The following is an 11,983-nucleotide window of genomic DNA, read 5'->3' as shown; positions in this document are numbered from 1 at the left end:
TATGTGGTAATGCATTTTTTATATTGAAATTCTGCCTTTCTTGTGAACATTTCAAGAATTTTACAAACACTATACTTAATTCCATCCCTCCTTTCCTCCCCCCACGCTTGAACTATTTATTTCTGTTTTTAGAGGGGATGATGCTTATGGATTGCTTATGGATTGATTCCTTCATCCATTCATTCATCTAATACTTATTGTGCACCTTCTGTGTTCACTCTAATGCCCAATGGTTGGAATCAGTGGTGAGACGGCTGGATGCAGCCGTTGCTCTGAGGAAGTTCAGAATCTAGTTATGCTTCATAGAGTTTATCATCTTTTGATTCTCAGCCATTGATCTGCTTACTGTTTCATATGGTTTCTCAAAGAATCCAGCTGAAAAACAGTTTGCTTGAACAGTTCTTGCCCATAATTGTTCCACGGAGAAGTTTCTTTTATAGACAGGCACCTTTGCTGTCATTACAACATAGGTCTTCCAGGTTTGCAACATAGTGTTTTTAGCTTCTGATTTTGTTACCTGACTGAACAAAAGAGATTAATTAGCTAAACTTGTTTGTACTATTGTTGTGATTCCCGAAATGACAGTTCCATTCTTTGGCCAAAGTAACCTGTTTCCTAGAGTCCTAAATCGATCATCTGGATAGCACAGTGTCCATAGAACAAAATGCAGGTTAAAGACCAAAGCCCGTGGCCTTGCATACCAGGTGCATCATACTGTACAGCTCTTTGCTTTCTTGTTCTGTCTCTTCTACAGCTTCCCTGGAATGTTCCAGACGAACCAAAACATTTGCAGCGCAGATAACATCTCCTGTGGGAGTTTTTTGACACCACCTTTGTATGACCCTTGTTGTCCAAATCTGAACTAGGTAGATCATGTCTGTCCTCTTACATTCTTCAGTACAAAGATCTCATAGGACTTTATTACCTATGTTGTAATTATTTGCCTACTTGGTTGTCTCTCTCCCAAATAGATGTTTTGTTCTTTGAGGGCAGGGACTATGTTTTCATCTCTATACCCCAAGGCATAGGTCAGTGGCTGCTGTGTAGGAGATAACCAATAATTCTGAACACACGGACTGGGAATCACTATATAAAACCTATGATGCTGGTATTGGGAACTGTTGCCCTATCTGGAGAATTTAATTTTTCAAAACAATGTGACTTTATGAATTGTAGTGAGGAGGATAAAGAGATTGGCAGCCATCCTGATGTAGTTCATTAGAAATTCTATGCAAAACCTCAGAAAACGTCGCTGCTTCCAAAAGAGTTTCAATAAAGTAAACAACAAGAATTTATTAAGTGTCTTCTATAAGCAAAGCATTGTGTTAGGTCCCTAGGAATGAAAGATTAAAAAAAGAGAAGCAGCATAATTTCTGTCCTCCAAAAGGTCACAAACTAGTAAGGATTTGTTCCATGTGTAAATAACCTGGTTACAAGGCAGACTGTTGTAGAGATTCTAGTAGGCTGTAGACTTTCAGTAAGGCGGGGAGTAGAAAGGGCATTTCAGAAAGGGGGGCTGACTTGAGAAAGAACTTAGAGATCTGATGGTGTGTCAAATGCAGGAGAAGATGAGGAACCGTTGGATGGGGGAGATGGGAATAGTATCAGATCTAAGTAGCAGTCCGTTTCTGAACATTGGAAGATAATATGGTCTAGAAATTTGTTTGGAATCTCTTCTCAGGTTTAATTTAATCGAAAGTCTGTATTCAGCAAGAAAGGACAGTTGCTCAGTACAGAATCACGTAAGTTTGTTTTCACTCATCCCTTTTGCCCTTGAGGGTACACTTTGACATTCAAAGTCATCACAAGGAAGTGAAGCCAGGAAATCTAACTTAAATCAATCGGTTTAGACCTAGACAGAGCTCGAGGTCCCTGAAGTGCCTGCTAATATACTGCGCAGAGTGTAAAGAACTCCATGGCCCTTTAATGCTTTATTACTAATAACTTAGTTATGTTTCTTTTTCTTTGGCTATTAACTTTCTGCTATACAAAGAATACAATCCCATTATGAACCAGTGGGGATATGCATGTATAAGGTAGTTTCATGTAGGTGAAAAGTGGCTTAGAATTTTCTATCCGTAATTAGATTTAGTATGATTTCTAAGATATGATTTCCGCTGTGCCTCTTCCCTCCTTTCTTTTTTCTAAAAGAATCAGGGAACATAAGTTTAGAGAGTGGTAAGTTAAGTTTTATGCGACTCAGAATTGGATCTGATCAGATGATTCTCCACCTTGAAAGTAATCTCAAAAGATTGAGGAGTTGCAAGGAAAATCTCGAGATATCTTGGCCAGAGCATGAAAGCAAATAAGTTTTGTTTAGAGAACAAAAGATGATGAGATCGAAAAGAAGCTTCATTCACTCACTCACTCAAGTATTTATTGAACACTTACTATGCTCTACACACAGTCCTAGGCCCTGGAGAAACAGAACAAAGCCATCAACATCTTGCTTTCATGGAGCTAACACTGGTAGGAGGGATAGGAGGATACAGACAAACACTCTAACAAATTCAAAGCATGTCAGATGGTATGAGCACTATGGAGAAAAAGAAAATGAATGTCTTTGCTACTGTTAATTTTGCATTTGGGCTTTCTTTTGATTTATTTAACTTAAAGCATTATGTTTAAATTATCTTCTCTCCATTCATAGTTTTTAGCTTGCTGTTTTTTTAATTTGCTTTCCGACTAGTCTATCACAAGCCACAATCTTGAGGGGATTTTTCCCATCTAGGTAAGTTCAGCTGTTGAAACAATTGGGCGTACTATGAGCAACAATTATAATCAGGCATTTGGTTCCTGAATTGACTTAAAGGAAAAGTACTATGGACTTCAAAGCTCATGAGTGTTTTTCTCAAGGGAAAGTTGTCAGAATATGAAGAATAAGAGAAAGATGAAAAATATGAGAAAGGAAAGGATCTGTTTCTATGTGAGGGAAGCAAATCGAGGTGTTCTTCTGGGACACCAGCAGCTTGAGTGTAGGGACTTCTGGCTCTGGGAGGGGACAGGGAAATAGTTGATGTTGCTCGTGAGCACAGCTTATTAGACGATGAGAATGGACTAGAAAGTGAACACACAGGAGACTTAGCAAGGAATTTCGATTTGAGAGGAAGGGAGGGAGGAATTGAGAGAGGATAAAGCCAATGAGACATATGTATGTCAATGAGCAATGAGCAACATTTACAAAAACAGGTTCTGCCTAATGTAGAACATCTGGGTGAGCTGGTTAACAGAAATGGTGCCTTGAAACAAAAAGCAATATTTATGGGTTCCCCCAAATTCCCACTCTCTTATTCTCTGTGATCTTTAATTCAGTATCAGTGTTTCATTCCACTCCAAACAAGCTTTCCATCAATACTTTCTACCTTGCTTCTAAAGGAATTGGGATTTACAAGAAAATACTTCCCGGTGGTAGAGAGCCTGGACTCTGGGCCTCTGCCACTTACCTTTGGACCTTGGGCAGGTTATTTAGTCTCTATGTATATCATTGTCCTCAATATAAAAGTGGTAACAGTTTCTCCACTGCACAGAGTTGCTGTGAATGTTAAATGAGATAGTACATGGGAAGTACTTGGCACAGTGTCGTCAAGATGGTTACATCACCCAACAATTGTTAACTTATTATTTGTCTCTCTGAGGTTAAGAGTTTAGAGACGTGTGTATTTACATGCTTAGCAGAACTTTAATAACTGAGATCATACTTTTTCATGGTTCTGATAAATGATTTGATGATGAAGCTTTTTTGGAAGGATCTCAGGTTTTGTAATCAGTCTCTTAAACGCTTGTTGTAGTTTGGTTTTCACTTGGACTGCAAGTCTGAATCACAGTGATGTATGAACAGGGCCATGTGGCTACAGGGGTTCATGGGAGGAAAACCTACTAGACACAGTAAGTGACTTTCTGGCAGGAAAAGAGAAAATGAACAGGATGGCACAAAAGGGTAGCATCATCTATTAAATCCCCTTATGTAGTTAGAACTGTTTTTGGAGAGTTTGCACTGTTTTGTTGACTGTCAGTTTGTTGGCTAGTTCTATACTGTGTTAATTTCTCTACTTTTATGTGTTTCAATATCTGGTATGACTGGTTTTCTCATCATTTTTTTTGTTCCAGGATTTTCTTAGATCTTCTTACGTGCTTATTTTCTGTATGAATTTTAGACGTTGCCTGGTTTAAAAAAAAAATTGTGTTTAAGGAGAAAGGTTTAAATTAAATTTATAGATTAACATAGGTAGAATTTTTTAATGAAATTGAGCCAACCTGTCTCCAAACAGGGTACATGGTCCTATTTATTCACATCTTCTTTTATGAATGCCAGTAGTGTTTTAAAATATTCTTCGTATATATCTTGATAATATTTTTTTCTTTAAATAAATGATTTGAAGTGGTTTTACGATAGGTCCTTGTCTAGTCTTCACACATACTTCCAGGAGTATGGAGGGATGAGAAGAGAAAGGAAATGTTCTTCAGGCACCATAGAATGACTAGATTATCTGGGGGGAAAATATTGAAAATTTGTAGGTAGATGTGATTGACTCATTTTTTTTTCTTTTATCACTCCCTTAAAACCCATATTTCGAGTTGTTGCTCTAACTATAAAAACATTTGTTTTTAAATTTGCAATTTAATGTTTTTCCCACTCCCCAAATTCAGAGCACCAGTTGTGCAGATCCTTTTGCAAAGTGTTCTGTAACATTATCTTATTATTAGTCTATTATTAATTAGGCTTTTAACGAGCACTTACTGTAGGCCAAGCATTAGGAATATGAGTACTAATAAGATATGATCCTTTTCATTAAGGAATTTGATGTTCACTGGGAGGCTGACCTGAAAACAAATTATAGTAAAATAAGGTAACGTGCTTTCTTGAAAATTTACACAAGGTAGAGTTGGAGCGTGGAGGAGGCGGGCTTAAGGCTGTCCTGTATCAATCAGCAGTAGCTTCACTGAGGAGGTAGCATCTGAACTGAGACCATTTAGATGAGTTGCTGCCAGGTGGACAAAGCAGGGGAAGCTGCTCCAGACAGGGAAACTAGTAAGTACAAAGACGCTGGGGCATAACTGAGCTACTAGTAATTTAGTCTTTGAGGCTGTGGTTGGAGATGAGGCTTAGTAGGCAACTGAGAGGTCTCAAAAGGCTTACTGTGACAGGCAAAGAAAGTTTTGCTATATTCTGTAGGCACTGGAGAAAATTTCAAGCCGGAGAAAGACAAGGTCAGATTGTAGATTACATCATCGGTAGCCACGTGCAGTTACAAATTAGAAGGACATGCATATACAATGAGGAATACTGGTGTGGAGATTATAGCAGTGGGTCCGGTGAGAGACCATTTTCATTAGGTGTTAAGAATGACAAGGGGACCTTACGCAAGATTCATTTATTCAGCAGTTACTTATTATAATCACCTATAGGCCAGGCTCTATTCTAGGCCCCAGGAGTACAGCAGTATATAAGATAGATATGCTCCCTGCTCCCAAAGAGATTACATTCAAGTAGGAGACCTACAAAGGAGTCGATAAATAAGCTGATATGGCAGGCAATTTTAAGTGCAATGAAGCCAAATGAAGGGAGAAGGGAGAGTGGCTTGGAGTATGCCGGTCAGGGAGTTCCTCTCAGCAAGGAGATGTGTGAGCAGAGACTTGAGTGGAGAGTGAGGGAGGGTGTGAGCCAGGTGACACATGGGAAAGGGTGCCCAAGCAGAGGGAACAGCCAGGGCAAAGGCCCTGAGAAGGAACTGTGCTTGGCATGGTTAAGGAATAGCAAGGAAGCTAGGCACGCTAGAGCCCGGGAGCCAGAGGTCATGGTAGGTATTAGATTTTGCTCAGAGTAGTGGGAACCAGTGTTTTGAGTACAAGAATGCCATGCTTCGACTGGCAGCCTTGGAAGGATCTTGCTTACTGCTGCATGGGGAACAAACCATGGGGAGTCAGGGTGTAAGCAGATCAATTCGGAGGATGGTGCAGAAATCCAGAAGAGAGGTGATGGTAGACCAGGGTGGTGGCAGTGGAGGTGGCGAGGGGTGATAAGGTTATGGCTCTGTCTCTGTACTGGAGCTGAAAGGATGCAGGAAGACGTACCTAGGAGGTAAAATGGGCAAGTATCGATTAGATAACTGCTACTAAAAAAAAATAAACAGTATCTTAAAGAGAGATGAAGTAAGAATAGCTGGAGAGGGTGACTTGAGCAAGCGTAGTCAATGTGGTCAGCAGTATGGTGAGTGGGCCATCAAGAATTCTCGCACGGTTAATTTTTATGTATCTATATACTTGTAAACCACACTAGAATGTGTGAAATGGTTCAATAGAGAATTCTGAGAATTTCCTTACTCTGGGAGGTTGCATTAAATAGGGTTAATTGGAAGTATATAAATGGTGTCTACTTTCCTGAGCAATAAAATTGATAAAGAGACTACACTTAAATTTAACTTAGAGCAATTTCACAGCCTGAGAATTTTCAGCAAATAGTAATTAGGGCTCTGATCATATGAGAAATTGGCACCCATTTGGATTGACATGGGAGGGGAGCAATGTGGGGGCAAAGAAAAGAATCCCCAAATCATGGATCTTGGGAGTATTGGGAAAATGAATTAAATGTGGCTGAAAATTATAAATTGCCTAACATTTTATCCAAATGTTTTTAATGAAAAGAGAGTTTTTCCTAAAGCCTAGGTAGTTTTTTTCATTAGCAAAAGTTTTTAAAACATTCCAGAGAGTTGAGTCAAGGCTAATTCCCTTATCTGTACAAGTTACCTTTGAGTGACACAGTGCCATTGTTCCAAATGGTAACTGTGTTTCTGTAAATCATGTGGCATGTTATGTCATGAGACTGAAAATGCATTCATGAAAGTTTGCATGGATCTCAGCCAGGTGCCCCTTTTGTCAGATCCTGCCTTTTGAAGGACTTAAGGCTGGTTATAAGAATTTAGATTTCCCTTGCAAAATTGAGGATGAAAACCATGCCTAAAACTGCCCTAGTCACTAGGGACTGGGTAAATTTCCTCAGTATAAGACAAGTAAAAATCAAAACTGGTCAGGAGTGGAGACTGTTCTCTTGGCCATGGTGATGAAGTGATACAGTTTGACACACATTCTTATTCTCCAGTTAACTGCACTTACAGTAAACCATGCACAGTCTTCATTGAATTGGGCGGGTTCATTCTTTCTTGAATTAACTTGTTATTTCCATCGTAATATCATTAGTCACACAATTAAAGAACTCTTTAGTTATTACTTTTGCCAGAGTGATAGATGAGCAGTCCCTGAAACCATGGCAGTCAATATGAAACCTTTCTTTTGTTTCCCCCATAAGGCATTAACTGGCCCCTGTTTTTCTAACCTTATATAGATGTATGTCATAGTGTAATGATACACCACATGTGTTAGTGCATATATATACAGACATACATACATCCATATATGGGTATATAACTCTTCTCCCTCACAGATTGTAGTAGTCTTTTGGAATCATGAACCATTCTTATTTTTCCTTTTAATTCTTTATATCTAGCTTAGTATCAGGTATAAAGTAGGAACTCAAATGATCGCTGATCAAAACCTAGAAACAGATTTTGTTTTTTGATATTGTTTGGTTGTTTCGATGAGATACTCCTGTATTTTGTTTAGTTTTGAATTACTTTTGGAGACCCTCATCACTGTACGTTGTGTTCTAGGTAACTTTCGTTTCACGTGACAATTTGTAGCATATTCATGACTCCAAGCATTAAAAAATAGGCGGTATTTTAAAAGGAAGCAGCTCTGGATATGGAAAAAGCATGAGATTATAGTGTCTAAGTACATATGTAGGTATTTATATGAATATTACCTCATGCCAGAAGGAATTTCGGGTGCTGATAAGAATACCTAATATTTTACATAGTAAAATTAGATCAAAGATAAGGAAGAAATGGTGGGAAGAAATGGAACCAGGGATATAATTAAGTTACATGCCAGAATGACCTAAGCTTAGGAGACGGGGGCCACAACTTCAGCCTTAAGCTTTCTATCAGCCAGTGGGAAGAGGAAACACTTGCAAAAGTGAAGAGAAACCAGTTACTCAGGATGTTTATAACAACTCTTGACACCAACATCAGATGAGAATTTCTCCCAGGAATCCCCCAGAAGAGTACATTGTGTTTTGTTATGAAAATCATCAAGTTTTGCAAGGCTGATTCTCCTAAAACACTTTTGTGTTAATAGCCTTACTTCAAAGCAAAATTTTGTAAAAGATTCTTTTACAACTGCAAGGTTCTGTTTGGCCCAGCGATATGAAGAGTAAATGAACTTCTTGTCCTTTGAGCAATCTTCCTTTTGTATTGTTTTTCTCAGCTGAGGTTTTGAGATTTATTCATTGATGTTGAACTTGAGGCAGCATTACTCCCAGACTCATAAAGCCTAGGGTACACCTATTCTGTGTGGCCAGTTAAGGAGAGACTTGGTGCCTTAGCTGAGTGTCATATTAAATCTGGGGTTAGCATCCTTTACAGTGAGCTGAGTTGCTGACAAACACACTTAGCTGGACAGCAGGCTGCCCTCATTTCCAAATGCAGCATGGGGGGAACCAAGCAATTAGGCCAAGATTATACATAGAAGATTCTCTAGTGCTTAGATAAATGGGTAGTCTGCCCCAGGGGCTTTAAACAGGTATTCCTAGGATATATCCTAGCACTTAGCAAAGTATGGAAGGTTTTGAGAGCCTCAGTTCCCAAAGTCTGGACTATATGCTCAGGCTCATTTTTCACCTCTTTCACAATTACTCTTTCTCATTTTAGTAAAGAAAGGTATCTAACTCATCTCAAATATTACGGTAGCATCTCATGCAGGGGTATAAAACTCACTGGGCACTGAACACAGCAGCAATTTGAAATATTTACTGCCAAATAACTATGGTAGTGTGAACAATAAAAGACTTTCCAACATAAACAGATGCTACATTGGGTTAAAGTTCTGTGGGTAAGCAGACTGAGTATAAGAGTTAAAGGAAAAAGACTAACCATATAAATATTTCAACTGATAAGGAGGAGCTTGAACCTTTGTCAGTTATTTTTTAAATGGATAATGGTGTTTGTATTAGGCAGGATTCTCTAGAGAAACAGAGCTAATAACATCTATATACGCACACGTGCACAAACACACACACAGTGTGGGGGGAGAGATATTAAGAGATTATAAAGAATTGGCTCATGCAGTTATGGAGGCTGAGCAGTTTCAAGACCTGCAATTGGCAAGCTGGAGATCCAGGAGAGCCTATGGTGTGAGTTCCAGTCCCAAACCTGGGAGGCTTGACCCAAGAAGACCAATGTTTCCACTGAGTCCACAGGTAGGAAAAGATCAGGAGTTCCCTCTTACTCAGCCTTTTTGGTCTATTCAGGTGTGCAGCTGACTGGATGAGGCCCGCCCGTATTAGTAAGGTCAAACTGCTTTACTCATTCAGATGTTAATCTCATCCAGAAACACCCTCACAGACACACTCAGAATAGCTTTTGACCAAAACCTGGGCACCTTGTGGTACACTCAGTCAGATATAAACATAAAAGTAACCATCAAAGTGGAATATAAAAGTTCTGTTTTAAAATTTCACTATTTACATATGCTAAAAATTATATTTTTTGTAATCTTGTATAAATGTATGATAATATCAACTTAAAACTTCATGGGAGAAATAAAAATTCAGGAGGGGATACATGGGTTTCTGTTTTGTTTTTAATCTTCCGGACACACATGAGCAAAAGTGTTTGAAGACCACAAGTATGCTCCATGCAGTATGACCAAAATAATTTTAGCCTTATTTTTGCTTTACACAAAAGAAAACCTCAAAGATAGATCAGTCCTTTCTTTTGGTAACAAACATAGGTTCAGAATATATCAGAGTACAACACTCCTCATTACTTCCTCTACCACCATCCCGCTCAGAGCCACTGTCATCTCCTTACTGGATCATTTGCAGTAGCCTCCCTGCTTTGAACTTGACTGTTAACACTGTGTTCTCAACGCAGAAGCCGAGAGTTATCTTGTTAAAACATAAGTCATGTCATGTCAGTCCTCTGTTCAAAATCCTATTTTAATTTCCCATGGACCTAAATGATTTTCTCATTCCATCTTATACTGTTTCCCCCACACTCAGCCAGCTCACTCTGCTCCAGCCACGGTGGCCTCCTAGCTAGTCTGGTCCCTCCGCTTTCATCATGCACTTTCCCAAATCTTTGCATTGTTATTTCTTATGCCCAACAACCTTCTTCTCTGTTCTCTTCTTGGCTGACCTTTAACTCCAGTGAACTCTCTGCCCAGATTCTCAGTGAAGTCTTCCTTAACCACCCTGTTTGCAAAGACACCACTTCCCACCTCTTGGTATTTCCTGTCTTCCTTGCAGCTTAATTTTTCTCCATAGTACTTAACCATCTTTTAACGTGCTGTATAATTTACTCATTTCGATATCTTTTTTTTACTGTCTAGAGAGCAAGGATTATGTATGTATCATTGGCATTTCCCAGTGCCCGGAACAGTGCATAGTAAACACACAGTAAATATTTATTTATTGAATAGTCCTTTGTTTTGTGTGGTCTTCATAGATCAGGCTCTGTATTGGACCTACGTCTTACCAACTAACAAGATAGGTAGTAAAGAATAAATAATGAATATTAGCATAGCATCTTGAGAAGACGCAATTATTATTCAGTGTTTCAATTTTTCCTTTTATCCCCTTTTCCTTGATATTGATTTTGTTTAAATTTTATTTTTTTTTTCCATAGGTTTACATTTAAATTTTTATTAAAAGTGTCTTTTAAAATCTTGGTCGAATACATGTATTTCTGCTGCTGCCTCAAATCCATTTTAGAATGAGTTGGGATAGACATAAATTCACATGCAGCTGCGCTTGCTGGGTGACTGCAAGGCTGGAAGAGTAGGCGATATTATCGCTCAGAGATATTATCTCTACTTATTAAGTAGAGATTAGAACATCTAATTTCAGAAACAAACAAAAAAAATGGGTGATATCGCTTGGGTGTCGACTCTGCTTCCCCAGCTCTCCCCTCCCCGCCATTTTGGGAATATAACCTTGATCATGCCCAATTTGTGCAAGAATCACAAGATGTGTGTAGCGCCACTTCAACAGCAAAAGCCAGGTCGTTAGCTTAAGTTCTTCCAGAGTGGCGAACTAAGGCTGGGGAGGAAAGGATGAGAATCTGGTGAGAATTAGGTATCTCTCTGTTCTTGCAGTACCTTACCCATGTGGAACAGCGGGGTCATTGACACCACCAATAAGCCCCACAGAAAACCAAGAAAGAAGGAGAAATCTATGCAAAGGTGTGCATAGATTTGTATTTGTATTTTGTGTCGCTGCCTCTTTTTGTTAAAGGCTCTATTCTTGGCTAAGTAAATTAAGAATTTGTAGCAGAGCCGTGTGTGTCTGTGTGTATTGCTGGTGGTGTTGGGGTTGTTGATGGTGGTGATACTGATGGTTCTGGAGTTGTTGGAAGTGGTGTGGACGGTCGTTTTGAGGGTGCTGGTTGTGGAGGAGGAGGAGGAGGTGCTGGCGGTTTGCAGAGCTCTTTCCACCAATCCATAATAAGACCTACCGTGCTGCACAAACTAATTATTTTCATTTATATATGATTACTTTAGAATATAAATATTTTCTATATGTACAATTATGATAGCCATGATTTAGCTAAAGATCTGAAATAGTCATTAATAGGTACCATGCGCATTTAGCATACAACATTCAATTTAGCGAAACGCATAGTATTTCCCTCACTATACCACCATTTGCTTTATTTGGATTAAATCTGTCACAAATTTTTATAAGTCTGTTTTCATATACTTGAAAATAGAAATAAGGTGAGCGTAAGTGGTAATTCTGATTTTCTCCGGAGTATAATTCAGATTTACCAATTTTAAAATAACATTTTAGGCGTCGTAGTCTGGAGACTAGACTGGACTAGATTAGTGGCAGTAAAGTTAGAAGTGAATGGATTTTAAGAAAGGAAAAGAT

At 38.9% G+C, this 11,983-nt stretch overlaps 1 protein-coding gene across 13 annotated transcripts in view; it reads left to right on the top strand.

Annotated features, from left to right (window-relative positions):
* Positions 1–11,983, top strand: part of ANO4 (anoctamin 4) — a 332,447-nt gene that overhangs the window by 70,855 nt on the left and 249,609 nt on the right. The gene's annotated exons all lie outside the window — the stretch shown is intronic.

The sequence above is a fragment of the Pteropus alecto genome, unplaced genomic scaffold (genome assembly GCF_000325575.1).
Source record: "Pteropus alecto unplaced genomic scaffold, ASM32557v1 scaffold94, whole genome shotgun sequence".
NCBI classification, from domain to species: Eukaryota; Metazoa; Chordata; class Mammalia; order Chiroptera; family Pteropodidae; genus Pteropus; species Pteropus alecto.
This window is presented reverse-complemented; position numbering and strand designations above follow the sequence as displayed.